This window comes from Balaenoptera ricei, chromosome 1 (assembly GCF_028023285.1).
Source record: "Balaenoptera ricei isolate mBalRic1 chromosome 1, mBalRic1.hap2, whole genome shotgun sequence".
Classification (NCBI taxonomy): Eukaryota; Metazoa; Chordata; class Mammalia; order Artiodactyla; family Balaenopteridae; genus Balaenoptera; species Balaenoptera ricei.
This window is the reverse complement of record NC_082639.1, coordinates 131,070,424-131,085,983: the sequence shown is the minus strand read 5'-3', so window position 1 is coordinate 131,085,983 and position 15,560 is coordinate 131,070,424. Positions and strand designations below refer to the sequence as shown.

General features: G+C 43.0%; 1 protein-coding gene across 1 annotated transcript in view; it reads left to right on the top strand.

Annotated features, from left to right (window-relative positions):
• Nucleotides 1-308: 308 nt before the first annotated feature.
• Nucleotides 309-15,560, top strand: part of DPT (dermatopontin) — a 61,468-nt gene continuing 46,216 nt past the window's right edge. Inside the window, exons 1-2 of the mRNA XM_059935788.1 lie at nucleotides 309-389; nucleotides 4,570-4,632. The gene's annotated coding sequence lies outside the window, so the exon portion shown is untranslated. The remainder of the gene's footprint in view (nucleotides 390-4,569; nucleotides 4,633-15,560) is intronic.

Sequence of the window (15,560 nt, the reverse complement as noted above, 5' to 3'; positions counted from 1 at the left end):
CGAAACTAAAAAGAAGGTAGTTTACCCTGTGCGTTTTCAACTGGTTCTTTCAGCATTCCCTTTCCGCCGGGTGTCTTCTCCCCCAGCACATCCCATCTCAGCACAAGTGTCCTTAGTCATCTCTTAGGGTCTCCCTCTTTTCCGGATGTCAGTCAGAACTTACCTGTCCTTGCTCATTGTCTTTCGTTTTTCCGGGCCCAGTCTCGGCTAACTACGAGAAATTGAACTGGGAGGCCACATTTCACATCATATTAATGATTACAAGCCCATTATAGTCTTAACCATCTGAGAAATATTTACAGCATAAACAGGGACGGGTTGGGGACTTCACACACTGGCCCAAGGAACAGAATCTAATAGGATTCCAGACTCTGCAACAGGAAGATGAGGTATGTACAGATATTTTTGCTTCTTACTCTGTCATTTTTTTTTGCCAAAAGATGGGAAGAAGGAAGCAAAAAATTTGCAGAAAGAACAATGGGTCAGATGCTGACTTGGGCTTTGGAAATATGTAAATGAATAAGAGAGTCTGAACAAGTTTTAAGTAGAAAAAAGGATGTGATTTGGAAGGTGCTAAGATACCTAATACTTTTTTCCTCCAAATAGAGCTTTTAGCCATGTTATGATTGTGACATTTTCTTAATATTTCCCCCTCTGTTGAAATCTCCTATGCTTGTCACCTCTCACCACCCACCTAACTCATTTCCTGTTTGACCTCTTGGATTAATCCTTAAAATGCTCCAGGTCACAAAGTAGACATTTAAAAGGGAATTTGTGATTGTACTGACACAGTGCTCTGCTAAGTGGTCAACCCTTAAATTTGTTTTCCTGGCATTTTAATACAATGGTCACATCAGGGTGGTTCCTTCAATCAGGCCTATAATAAGGTTTCACAGGTGAACATTAGTTCTTATCAAAATGTGATTATTTGTTTATATTTACAGTCTAGGGTCAAATTTTTTTTTCCTGGAGAAATACCTTTGAAATCGTAATTCAAGTAGAAAGTCTGGTTCATTAAGAAAATTTAATTTTATTTACAAATATACAGAAAGGAACCTAAGGCTTATTTGAAGTTGTTTGATTAAAATTTTATAATACCGTATGGGTTAAAATTCAGGAAATATCAGATTTTTAAAGTTTTAACCTGATACTCTCTAGAACACTGAATTTAAAATTAGGTCTTTGAAGGCAGAAGCAGTGCCCCGTGGTTTATCCTCTCTTGGTAGGAATTCATAGTCATAAAATATTAGGAAAGAATCCTTTGGGTTGCAGGGACCCATGGTCTGTGGTTGGATTCAAGGTGTCCATAACGTCCCTGAAAATGTATGTTAAAAGTCTAATGTATGCACTCTCTTCTGCAAGGAAGGTTTAGTGTTTTCATCGGATTCTCAAAGATTGTCTATGATCTTTAGAATGCTAAGCATCACAGTCTTGAAGATAAGCTGTACCGACCTCCTCATTTTACCGGTTGGGAAACAGCTCACTCCCTCCCAAACTTGTACGGTTAAGCAACTTGCCTGACAGTCTGCATGAGTGCAAGGCAGATCCCAGGCATAGACGAAAGTCTGTGGACTTCAGGAGCATAAGAATTAGAACCATCTACACTAACACCAGTATCTGATGGAGCTTTTAGGCAAACGAAAGATACTAAGTTTAGTTTTTAAAAATATTATTTTTCACCGTAATTGTAAATGGCTCATTAACATTGATGAGGAGTTGGAATTGTATCAGTGAAACCCTGCATCACTTAGGTTCACTGGCATCCAGTTTGGCTCCGATTTAGGACAGGGGCTGCATATGTGCTGGAATAAACACCCCCTCCCTCCCTTTCTCCTGCACTGCATCTTGCTCACATGTTTGGTGCCGGTGGCAAGTATTTGGTCTCTTCTGATGAAGCCCTGGAGTTGAGGGATGCTGTCTGCTTTTGTTTCATGGAAAATAACTGCCATATCTCGCCCTGATATCTGAAACCTCATACCATGGTTGTCATCCAACAGGTCTGTCAGGTGTGAGGTGTTTGCACAACAGTTTCTTGGACAATAAGGAGAAGATAAAATTTCCCAGATGAGGAGGAAGTGATATGAGTGGAAACCTGCAGAGGTTTAATTCCCATCTCTCCTCTCCTCACCTCGTCCCCACCCCTCTCAGGGTCTGTCAGTACAATGCTATCTGCACACATACTACAAGCTGTACAGGGTCCATAAATCATAGTTGTAAGTGATCCACCATTTAATATTTATTCTACTTAGTGTGTCAGCTGATTTGTCTTTAGCTGAGTGAGAGTAAATAAAGTTGAATTTGAAAGGTTAAACTGTCAGGAGTTGAGTGACCTTGATTCCCTTTCCTGGCAAACCTGGGAAAAATTGCCCAATTCATCGATCTCGATGCTCTCCAAATAACATGTTTAATATCATTATTCATATTTTTCTCAGTGATTTTTCCTGTAAAATGGAATTTTTACTTGTGTCTTTCAATCACTTCTCACCCTCAATCAATTTCCCGACCACCCATGTCAGGGTGACTGTTAAATTTGATTTGTTTCTTGCCGTTTTAGTTGTTTCTGGGGAGACACAGCACCTCTCTTCCTAGTTATCATGTTTGGCAGAAGGAGTTTTCTGTTTTAATTCATCATTTCAGTTCAGCTCAACAATGGCTTTTGAGCCTTTACTATGTACCCACACTGATTCTGAGGAACTCATGGCTGAAACAAGCAGTCCTTGTCTTCAAGAAGCACACAACTTTGTGTGGGAGTCTCGTGTAAGCTGCTAATTTTAACACATGGCAGCACGACAATTTCATGCTGAAAAGAAATACGGGCAATGTGTTATGGCAGCTCAAAGCAATGACATCTTAGTTGTGTGATCAGAAAACTCTTCAGAGAGGGGGATGCATGTGAGTTGAGCTTTTTTTTTTGCCTAAAATAGTCAACGAATATCTTTTGTTGAGTGCTTACTATGAAGCATCGTGCATTTTCTCCTTTCATACTCACAACAATCCTATGAAGTAGATACTATTATCCCTATGTTACAACTGGGCAAACACAAACGTAGAGTTCAAATAACCAACTGCCAAAGGCAGTTCTTCTTGCTGACTCCAGAGCCCCTCACCTCACCACTCTACCACGCACCTGCTTATTTGAGTAAGTTCTCTAATCAGCAGGAGTTGAAAGCATCCCAGGCTGCACCTCTATGTCTACTGGATGAGCCGTGGAAATGGAGTCTCAGAGGGCAGGACTGTGCAGCCTAGAAAAGAGGACAGGAATTGTCCTCAACTCCTGACTGGTTCCTCTGAGCCAGGCACTGCCTGAGCACTTCACAGACACAATTATCATCTCATCCTCATAATACATTTGAGAACTGGATATTATTATGCCAATTTTTACAATTGAGGAGACTCAGAGAGTTATGTTTACTTACTTGAGGCTTCAAGGAATATTGGAGGGCAGGGACTTGATGTCAAGTCCTGATGATTCCTTTCCAACCTCTCTAATCCATTAGGGGAAGAGTAGGTTCCACAATACTGATCAAAGACTCCTGGGCTTTTGACCATAAGTATACCTTCACCTTCCTTTCTCCAACCCAGGACTAGAAAGCAAATGAAAAAAAAAAAAAAATAGCCTAGATTCCTTTCATCAAATTGCCTTCCTGTTGTGAGCTGGATTATAAATTGGCAATTAGGAAGAAAAGGGAGTAGATTAATTCTCACCATAACTCCCAAGATGAATACTGATTACCTTATTTTACAATGAAAGTATTTGTACTCAGAGAGTGAAGAAACTTTGTCATGTCGATGAAAATTCAATTAGCTATCAAGAAGAAAAAGAAAGAATTTTAGTCCAGCCAAACTGAGGATTATAACCAGGAAGGCAAATTCTCAGAAAGCTCTGAGAACTGTTCTGCTTGTTAGACGTCAAAGGCATAGTCACGTACATTTTCGAGACAAAGGATCATACATCAAAATGACATACTGATATTTTACATAAAGTTTACCAAGGATATATAGTCCAGGTAAGTGCGTACAAAGCAAGCAGCAAGTCACCATGACCCCCTACAGAGCTGGGAAAGAACACTATTCTTTTGAGAAGTTACATTGCTAGTGTGAGAAGAAAGAAAAAAAAAAATTGATCTTTATGGTTGAACAGGCACTCCTATCTTTAAGGAGCTGTGGTTAATGTATAATGTAGATGCACACTGCACATTAGGGAGGGAGGAGACCCAAATAAACACACAGAGAGAATTTTATGTTTAATTTTTTCTTGTCCTGCCTTAAAATGGAAACTTTATTTCATCAGTCAAAATTAGATGGCAATTATTAGAAGCAGAAGGGATGAAGGCATCATTGTTTGATATTTATGGAGATTATCAAGATGTAAAACAATTTGTATTCAGATATTTATCCCTGGCCTTTTCTGGACTATTCTTTTAAAGGACTCAAAGTCAAAATTTGTAGAAGGATCTCCTTCCTCAAAGTTTGTATTTGGGGTATTCTAGTCCTTGTGGGGTTTGAGGAGCTTTGCATTGGATTTACCATAAATGTTAACAAATTCTCCTTTGCCTTTCTCTCATGAAGTCTTCTTGGAGCAGACCCCATCTGAGGCCACTTTCACAGATTTGGATTATCTCTCCAAAGGAGGTAAGGGAGAATCCCAAGATTCCAGAACCCTAGGGAGACTCTGTGAAATGTACTTCCCATTCCAGAAAAGTGAAAATAGCGTGTTTCTCAGATGGTCCTAGGGTAAGTACACAAATGCCTTTGGGTAGCCTAACCAAGCTGGTGATTTATGGAGCAGCTCTCCATGACAATGGGCACTGAGAAGAGCTGACTGACAATGACAAATGTGAAAATGTTACTCAGAGGTACTAAATTGTTACTAAACTGTTGAAGATTATAATTGGCTCAGAGTTTACAATTCTACCATAGCAACAATAAATATTTATCAAGCATCGATTATGGGCCAGAAACTCCATTAGAAATAGGATGTAAGGGTGAATAACATAGAATTTCTATCTTCAGGGATCTTACAATCTAGAGAAAGTTTCTAAAAAATAAATAGGCAAGCACACAAGTTTGGGAGGTGGTATAATAGGGGCACTTAAACAGGAATGCACAGGTGAGCACTATCCAGATGGGAGGGTCAGGGAAGGCTTCCCAGGAGAGGCACTGTCTAAGTGGAAGTCTGCACGTGGGTTGAGGTGAGCCCAGTGAAAGGGGAAGAGGCCATGGAAAGTGTCCTGCACTGTTGGAAGATCACGCAAAGGCCAGGAAGTAAGAAAATCATGATATTTCTAGACATCTGAAAGTAATATGGCTCTGGTGAAGAAGTAGGGGGTAGACTATGAGAGGACAGCTCCTAAACTTTCTCAATGATCAATTCTTTTCCAGAACCAATAATTTAATAGTGACTTTGAGGTTTCAGAGACAGAAGCTTTGACAACACTAAAAAGCGTATCTTTTTTCAAGAATATATTTTAAATATAGAATTACTAAATGTTAGAGATGGAAAGGGACCCTCATCTGATGCAATCCCCTTGTTTAACAAATGAGGAAACTGAGGCTCAGAGAGGTTTGATGACTTATCCAAGGTCCCAGCAAGCTTTAATAAATGATTTTTCTTTAATAAATGCGCAAGTATATTACATTCCTGGATGGGAAGAAAGTAATGTCAAAGTGAATATTTTTTTCCAAATTCAGATATGGCATTCATACAACTCCAATTAAAGTGGCAAAAGGATTATTTACAAACAATCCAACAAAATCATTCTAGAAATTAGTGACACTTAAATGTTCACGTCTTTCAGGGTAATTGTCTATTCCATAGTACAGTCTACACAGAAAGGTAGGATGGAAGAGGTAAGAACCCTTTCCTTCTAACACACAAGGTACTTTCATATGTTATATCCCACTTTCAATGAGTCCAAGTACATTTTAAGAACACACTTTCCAGGGGAAACGTTCTTGTCCTTACTACTGTCCTGCCACCCGACAGCTAGCCAGCAAGCTGATGTGCAGGTAAGCTCTGTGATGACGCCTTCAGTGAAAGGAGCAGCAAAGGCATCATAAGTCATCCCTGACTCAGAGCCTTCCATTCCAGCCCTTAAAAATATTTCCTGTATTAGTTGTTCTTCCTTCCAACTGCAATAAGAATTAATGCTTATATAATGTCTCTCATCCCAGGAGCTCTAAGGGCTTGACTAACATAATGGTGCTTAGTACCTTTCTGATTAGCCATGGGAAAATGTCAGTTTTCATTGCTCAGGAAAATTACTGCTCTTCCTCGTACCCACCCCCGACAGCCTAATTCATCACTCTCAGGCCAGGAGAGCAGAGTCCCTGCACTGGAAGAGCAGACTGAGACCGGAACAAGGGCGGGACTTGCGTCAGGGATTGGGAGGCTGTTTCCGAGGGGTGGTGTTTACACAGGGCTCCCACTCCTCAACGTGAGCAGTGCTTTGGGAGTTCTATTGTTTAGGGAACCTCACTCTCCCCGCTGCTGTCCTTGGCTCACTGCAGTGTGCTTCACTACTGTGCTTTAAAACCATGCGCTTCCTGTAAGCCACCTTTTTGTCTCATGGATTTGTTTCTGATGCCAAAAGCTCTGTGTGCGTGTGTGTGTGTGCATGTGTTTCCTAATTAACAGGGTAAAGGTTGCAGCATATGGACGATCTCCTTTCAGAGCTATGCAATCTCATTTGTAGGGTATCCAAGTACTTTGAAGAAACAGATTACTCCTATGGGGATACTAGTATTTAATACTCTACTCCTTCAGTACCTTTCCATCATTGTAATACAGATGTATTATATGTATATGTAACAATCCACATGATCTAGCAGATAGAAAGAAAATAATTCATTCAGAAAGCACTTAAGTGATGTCATTCCAAGTCAAATTTCCTAATTTGAAATTGGCCTTTTAAATGCTTAAAGCTATGTATATAATCCACATGATCTAGCAGGTAGTAGGCACTCAGTAAATATTTAGTCTCTTCCATTGGCAGGGCTATAGCATGAATCAGTTCATCCTTGCATTGATTGGAGGCGGTAAAGCTAGCTTTATTATTTCCACTTTACCAGTTTGGAAATGGAGGCTTTGAGAAGTAATGGCCCAAGTTACAGACATATTGGGTGACAGGGTCTGGATATCAACCCATGTCTCCCAGTTCCAAATTGAGGGTCCTGAAGCACCCCACATTGCTCTGACCGTCAGTCCCAGCACCCCTGCCAGGTCTCTCAGGGGTGTGGAGGACTTGGCATCGTGAGACTCGACGAACGTGTCCTGTAGTTCATGCACATTTAACACGCCCTTCCCTCTGACCATCCTGAAGCACGCAGGGGCAGGGTGTTAACAGGGAAAGGACCCTCCCTGAAGGTGACTTTCCTCTCCAGGGAGACAGTATTTCCATTGTCTCTGCCAGTTGCTTCCCCAGCGCTGTCTGTCTGCCGCTTCCTCTGATCTTGCCTGACTACCTTAACTAAGAGTCACTCTCTTGCTCCCATTCCCGCAGGGTCGCCCTTGTACTTCCTTTGGGGTTGTACACTCACTTAACCTTTCTGGCCTTCAGATGATGGACTTGGTCACCTAGGAAGCCTATTGTCTCTCCCAACTCTAAAAACACATGACCGCTCCAGATCAGCATTTCTCAAAGTGAGGTCCACAGACCACCTGCATCATAGTCACGGAAAAATGTGCTAAAGGCAGGTTCCTGGAGCCCCATCAACCCTACTGAAGTGCAATCCCTGGGTCTGGGGCGCTGGAATCTGTGTTTTTAATGAGCTCCCCCACCCCAACTCCCACCGTGACTTTCATGCATAACAAAGTCTAGAACCACAGGGTTAGGTGCATGTTCATTCCCTGAGAATGAGTCTGATTTCATATTGTTTCCCGAGTGAGTGAGGCAGAACCACGCAAGGCTCCTCTGCCAGCTACCCAGCTGCCGGTCCGGGTCCAGGTGTGTCCGTGGCTCCATGGCACGCAGGCTGCGGTCAGGGCTTTGCACTATAATCCTGTTTGCACGGGGCCCACCCTGGCCTCCTGCTCACACACCGCCCATGCAGACAGTGACAGAGAGGAACTGAGAACCACAGCAAAGGCTGCAGCCCAGCCTTCCTCCCCTCCCTGTCAACAGCCTGGAGCCAAGCACGCTGGACGCTAATGACTGCTATTTTCTAACCCAGCTTTTTAAATGCTGCAATATTAACGTCTACCAAAATAATTCAACCCTCTTGGACAGTGGAGTTGCTTCACCTAAGCAGAAGCACTGATTGAGTTGCCAAAGCCATGCAGGGTGTATGTGTGTGTCTGTATCTGTGTGTCTGTGTGTGTATCTGTGTGCATGCACGGGTGTGCCCACGTTCATGCACTCATACATATATGCACATACTTTACTTTTAATCTACACAAAATTAAATAAGACAGTATGTAGAAAGTGCTTGAAGAGAGGCTGGTATTAAAAAAAAAAATGAGTTATGGTTTTGCAAGGTGACGTGATGGATAGTCTCCATTTCTCCTTCCAGATTACTTCTCTTTCCTGCCCTGGGCCCTGAGAAGCGTAATGCACTGCGTGAAAGTGCCCTCCGGCCCTCGGGTCCTCATTAGGCTTGGCCAGTGGGAGGCACCAGGGGAATATTAAAGGATGAGAAGAAAGGGGCAAAATAGTAATTTCCCTGCCAAGCCCTGGTAGGCAGTGACGGGGTTTCTCTCCATGAAGCCTCAGTTTCTGTTGGCTGTCCCCTCTTCTAAGACTAGGTTCCAGTAACATCACCCTTTCCCTGCCCCTTCAGGCCTGGGAGCAGTATTTCAGCTCTTTCTAGTGTAGCTGACCTGGGGGTTCACCTTTAATCCTGCTCACACCTTTGCACATGGTTCTTTCATTTATTCTCTCCAGTCATCCCTCTTGAATATGTACCTGTTTCTTGCCTGGACCTGGCTGATATAAATGATAAGTGCCTGGATTCAATACAAGGGCAATTCTGAAGCATGGTGATGGTCCTCAGCACTGGACATCTGTCTCCAGTTGCTTGTGGCCCTTAGCTACGCAGTGGGAGAAGAATGTTCTTTTCAGTTGTGTGATGTTGGGAAGCATCACTGTGGTTCCTTCTTCAATGTGAAGCCAGTCCCACTTCCACCCACCAATCTTCTACCCTCATGGCTCATACCACTCCATCCAAATGCCCACTTTTGCAACTTGTTCCATTCGGGGAGAGAGCAAAGCTTTGTGTTCCACCAGACTTTAAAACATTATCTGCACCAGCTGATAACTTGGGCAAGTTTCTTTCTCAGCATCAGTCACCTCCTTTGAAAAACTGGGAAAAGTTGTCCTTCAAAGAACGCAAAGATGACATTCAAAATCATGAGTATAAAAGTGTGTGCCACAGTTAGACATACTGATGTAAGTGTGCAGGTCTGTGAGATGTCAGTTTTCTTAGTGCCTCCCACTGGTCAAGCCTAAGGACCCGAGGGCCGGAGGGCACTTTCACACAGTGCATTACGCTTCTCAGGGCCCAGGGCAGGAAAGAGAAGTAATCTGGAAAGAGGAATGGAGAATATCCATCACGTTACCTTGCAAAACCATAACTCATTTTTTTTTTTAATACCAGCCTCTCTTCAAGCACTTTCTACATACTGTCTTATTTAATTTTGTGTAGATTAAAGTAAAGTATGTGCATATATGTATGAGTGCATGAACGTGGGCACACCCGTGCATGCACACAGATACACACACAGACACACAGATACAGACACACACATACACCCTGCATGGCTTTGGCAACTCAATCAGTGCTTCTGCTTAGGTGAAGCAACTCCACTGTCCAAGAGGGTTGAATTATTTTGGTAGACGTTAATATTGCAGCATTTTAAAAAGCTGGGTTAGAAAATAGCAGTCATTAGCGTCCAGCGTGCTTGGCTCCAGGCTGTTGACAGGGAGGGGAGGAAGGCTGGGCTGCAGCCTTTGCTGTGGTTCTCAGTTCCTCTCTGTCACTGTCTGCATGGGCGGTGTGTGAGCAGGAGGCCAGGGTGGGCCCCGTGCAAACAGGACTATAGTGCAAAGCCCTGACCGCAGCCCGCGTGCCATGGAGCCACGGACACACCTGGACCCGGACCGGCAGCTGGGTAGTTGGCAGAGGAGCCTTGCGTGGTTCTGCCTCACTCACTCACTCGGGGAACAATATGAAATCAGACTCATTCTCAGGGAATGAATAGGCACCTAACCCTGTGGTTCTAGACTTTGTTATGCATGAAAGTCACGGTGGGAGTGGGGGTGGGGGAGCTCATTAAAAACACAGATTCCAGGGCCCTGTCCCCAGGGATTGCACTTCAGTAGGGTTGATGGGGCCGCAGGAATCTGCCTTTAGCACATTTTTCTGTGACTATGATGCAGGTGGTCTGTGGACCTCACTTTGAGAAATGCTGATCTGGAGTGGTCATGTGTTTTTAGAGTTGGGAGAGACAATAGGCTTCTTAGGTGACCAAGTCCATCATCTGAAGGCCAGAAAGGTTAAGTGAGTGTACAACCCCAAAGAAGTACAAGTGCATCCCTGTGGGAATGGGAGCAAGAGAGTGACTCTTAGTTAAGGTAGTCAGGCAAGATCAGAGGAAGCGGCAGACAGACAGTGCTGGGGAAGCAACTGGCAGAGACAATGGAAATACTGTCTCCCTGGAGAGGAAAGTCACCTTCAGGGAAGCTCCTTTCCCTGTTAACACCCTGCCCCTGCGTGCTTCAGGATGGTCAGAGGGAAGGACGTGTTAAATGTGCATGAACTACAGGACACGTTCGTCGAGTCTCACGATGCCAAGCCCTCCACACCCCTGAGAGACCTGGCAGGGGTGCTGGGACTGACGGTCAGAGCAATGTGGGGTGCTTCAGGACCCTCAATCTGGAACTGGGAGACATGGGTTGATATCCAGACCCTGTCACCCAATGTCTGTAACTTGGGCCATTACTTCTCAAAGCCTCCATTTCCAAACAGGTAAATTGGAAATAATAAGGCCAGCTTTACCGCCTCCAATCAATGCAAGGATGAACTGATTCATGCTATAGCCCTGCCAATGGAAGAGACTAAATATTTACTGAGTGCCTACTACCTGCTAGATCATGTGGATTATATACATAGCTTTAAGCATTTAAAAGGCTTATGTCAAATTAGGAAATTTGACTTGGAATGACACCACTTAAGTGCTTTCTGAATGAATTATTTTCTTTTTTTCCTCATCTGTATCCATATCTTCCCAACGGGACATTCCTTTCAGCAGTGTTCTCTAGCAGATCATAAGCTCTTGATTACATGTATTCTGATTTCAACATGTTGTTTCACTTACAAGCACATAATATATTTACTACAGTGATATTTCCAGCAGCCTCCATGTCTCTGGGCTTCATTCATCCTCACAGATCCCCAAATACTAATTCGGCACTTAGACCTACCAGCTTCCTTCCATGAGCGTCTCAGAACCAACCTGGCTTGGCTCTCCCTTCACAATCTTGGTTCCAGTGCACGTGAAGGCCTCCTTCTCCACCATGAAGGCTCCTCCTTCTGCCTACTGCTTCCGAACCTCCTAAATTCTCCTCCCTCGCTCTCTGCCTTCATTGCTCAGCCCTGCCACTCACTCTCAGTGACCTCTGTCATCCACGCTCATCACATGGACTAATGGAGCCCCTGACGGTGGTGAAACAACACCCTCCCAGTCTTGCTCATTTCCACACTAATTCTGCCAGTCACATATCTGCACAAGGATACTCAGCTGCCTGCAGAACCCTGGGCTGCTCAATCACACCGATTTGCATAACGATCCCCTCCGCTCCAGTGTCTAGTGTTTTTCTGAGGTGATAATGACAACCTACGTTTGTGTCAAGCATTACAATTTACAAAGGCCTTGCCAGACCACAGTTTGATATGATTCTCACAATAATCTCATGGTGGTTATTATCTCTCATTTTACAGATAATAAAACAGGTTTGTCTAACCCAGTGGTTCTCAACCAGAGATGATTTTATTCCCCAGGGAATGTGCGGCAATGTCTGGAGGTATTTTTGGTTATCACATTTTGGAGAGGGGAGACCTACTGGCATCTAGTGGATAGAGGCCAGGGATGCTGCTCTACATCCTATAATGTACAGGACAGTCCCCACGACAAGGAATTATCTGGCTCAAAGTATCAATAGTGCCAAGCAAGATAAGCTGGTCTAATGTCGTTTCATTTACTTGTTGAACCAGGATTCTAACCCAGATATTTGGCGTCCAGGAGCCCCTGCTCTTTTTAGAATCGTGTGCCACTGCTTTCAGGTCCTGCCACTACCTTGGTTAATATCATCTCCTCATTAAGAGAAGAAGACTGATGAATTCAATGAAGTTCCCTTGGTGCTTTGTACTAGCTATGAAAATTAGGGTCAGTTATTAATTCTCTCTGAACCTAATTTTCCTCAACCATAAAATGGTTATCCTAGAACTATTGGAAGATTAACTGGTCTGTCACATGTAAAGCACATGATTGAGTATCCAGCACACAGTAGGTGCACTTTATTCTACCCGTCCCAATCTTCTCTCCTCTCTCTTCTTAACTTCAGCTCTTCCTGAACTTCCTTAACTTTCTCTGCTGCCTGCAGTATGAGCATTTTAAACATTTTAGCTCTCAAGCCTAGCTTCAAATGGCAAAAATGTGGGTTCCATCATAGGAAAGCAAAGGATCACACAAAGAGAGGCAAGCTTCAGGAAGAGGAGGACAGCCTGGGTATACCAGGGCTATTCAAGACCTTCCTCAGCTAAACTGTGAAGCTGGCAAATATTCTTGTTTGGAGGAAAATATGAATGGTTCAGCAGACACTTGCCATCTTTCCTGAGAGTACATATATAAAGACCCTGTATTTTGGTCACATAGTGCTGCAGCCAAATCCTAATTATACACAGACGTTAAAAGGGAAAAAAGAAAGTGCCCCAAAATGGAATCCTCCAATAATTTCCAGTCAATATTTTAGGTTAAGTAATCTGTTCATCTGGGGTTACCACCTTCTCCCAGGCACTAGGATGAGCCATGCCTTCTGCCTTTCCAATAGCTTGTCCATGGAGCCAACAGGTCTTATCCAGATTGCTCTAGTAGATGTAGATCTGCTCTGGAGTGACATCGTGAGTATATACTGTTTTAACTAGCGATGTACAACAGGATCTGCCCCAATCCTAAAAGTAACTCACTCAGAGGGATGTGTTGATTCAAAGGCCTTTGTGGAGGCTCCCCGTTGAGATCAGGCCAAACAGCATATTCAGAATTTCTCAAGAAGGGATTATATGCCTGAGGAGGCTTCCAGGTAGGAGTGGATCCAGGCTCTAAAAACTCTCACCAGAGCAGCAGTGGCTTTCCATAGCTTTCTGAAGAACGTAGGCCTAATAACAAGTATGGGTGAGGATGTAGAGAAATTGAAACACTCATACCCAGCTGGTAGGAATGTAAAATGGTGCAGCTGCTTTGGAAAGCAGTCTGGCAGTTCCTCAAAAAGTTAAAAACAGAGTTACCATATAGCTCCAAAACTCCACTCTTAGGTACACAGCCAAGGGAAATGAAAACATACGGCCACACAAAAACTTGCATGTAAATGTTCATAGCAACATTGTTCATAGCCAAAAGGTGGAAACAACCCAAATGTCCATCAATTTGTGATGGATAAATATCATGCAGTATGTCCATACGGTGGAATATTGTTTGGCAATAAAAATAAATGAAGTACTGACACATGCTATAACATGGAAGAACCTTGAAAAAATGCTAACTAAAAAACAATCACAAAAGACCACATACTGAATGATTCCTTTTATATGAAATATCCAGATTAGACAAATCCGTAGAGACAGAAAGTAATTTTGTGGTTACCTAGGGCTAAAGGGTTGAGGAAAAATGGAGAGTGATTGCTAATGGGTACAGAATTTCTTGTTGGATGATAAAAATGTTTTAAAATTGATTGTGGTGATGGTGTTGGAACTCTGTGAATATACCAAAAGTCATTGAATTATATACCTTAAATGGTGAATTGTATGGTGGAAGGAATATATCTCAATAAAGCTATTAGAAGAAGGAGGAGAAGGAGAAGAAAGAAAAGGAGACAAAAAGGAAAAGGAAGAAGAATCATCCAGGCATTGGAATGCTCATTGGCAGAGTCTCTCCAAAACTTCTCAAGTTCATTACTGCTAGGAAGTGAGACAGTCCAGTGATTACGCTGTGGGCTCTGGAATAAATATGATTGAGCTGGGATCAGATAGGCGTTAGCATGACTGTATTACTCCTTACCAAGTGACTCCTGAAATTTAGGTAGAGTTTTCTGAGATAACTTGTGTGTAGTGGTTCTACAGCATGCATCAGATCACCTGGAGGGCTTGTAAAAATGAATATTGTTGGGCCCCACCCCAGAATGCCTGATTCAGTAGGTCTGGAGTAGGGCCAGAGAATTTGAGTTTCTAACAAGTTCTCAGGTGACACTGACGCTGCGGGTCCTAGAACCACACTTTGAAAACTACTGATCTAACAGTGAGTTCTTGAAGTTCCCCAGGGCCTACTGAGCATACTTTGCCAACAACAGCAGAAATTCATAGTGCAAATTAGTATGTGTGATTTAATATTAATCACCTTATCAATATTTTGCGTGGCAATTATTTCTAAATGTTGATATATAATTAGTGGACTGCAGTTTTGATGAAATGATGAATGGAATCACAGTCTAGGAATCAGAAGACCTGGGGGTCATGCCCTTCCAGCCCTAGGAATTTGAACCAAAAAAGTTCCTGACCACGGTTTTCTCATCTGTGGAAAACAAATCCCAATAATGCCTCACTAATATATACAAGGCTGTGAGAAAGATGATATGATAACCTAGTTGAAAATGCATGGTACATTGCATATGCGTTAAACTTACATTCTTAATGTCTGCTCAGGACAACCAGTCTCTGTGAAACTTCCAGCAATGGGCTGCAAGTCCTCAGTTTCTAGAATCCCCTGAGACACTGCATGAGCTAGGATACTATCAACTCTAAGTAACAAGAATCTATACCCAAACTAGCCTAAACTCTAAAGATGTTTACTTGTGCACATTACAGGGAGTCTAGCCATGGAAGCTGTAAACCGTAAGATAAAAGAGGTCTGCAGACAATGGGGAACAGGCAGGGCCTGGAAATTGTTGGGAAATGAATGTATGATAAAGATGAGTGCTTGCAATGATTTGCATTGTCTCTTGGAGCTCTTTAAGTCTTAAGATTGCTCATAAGTCATATCCAGAACGCAGGATATAACTCATGAGCATCAGGATGGTCCGTTTTAAAACCTCTACAGTAGTGGTTCTCAACCTTGGCTGTACATGCAAATCATACAGGAAGGTTTTAAAGGATACTCTTGTCTGGACCTGGTTCAAAAGTTTCTGATCTGATAGATCTGGGGTGAGGCTTAGACACTGGTGTCTTTCAAAAGTTCCCCAGGTAATTCTTAAGTGCTGACAGGGTTGAGAATAATTGCTCCAGCATATCATAAACCAAAGTGGTTGCCCTAAGCTTGAAGGACTCCAGTTGCCAGCACTGGGGAGTTACTTAGG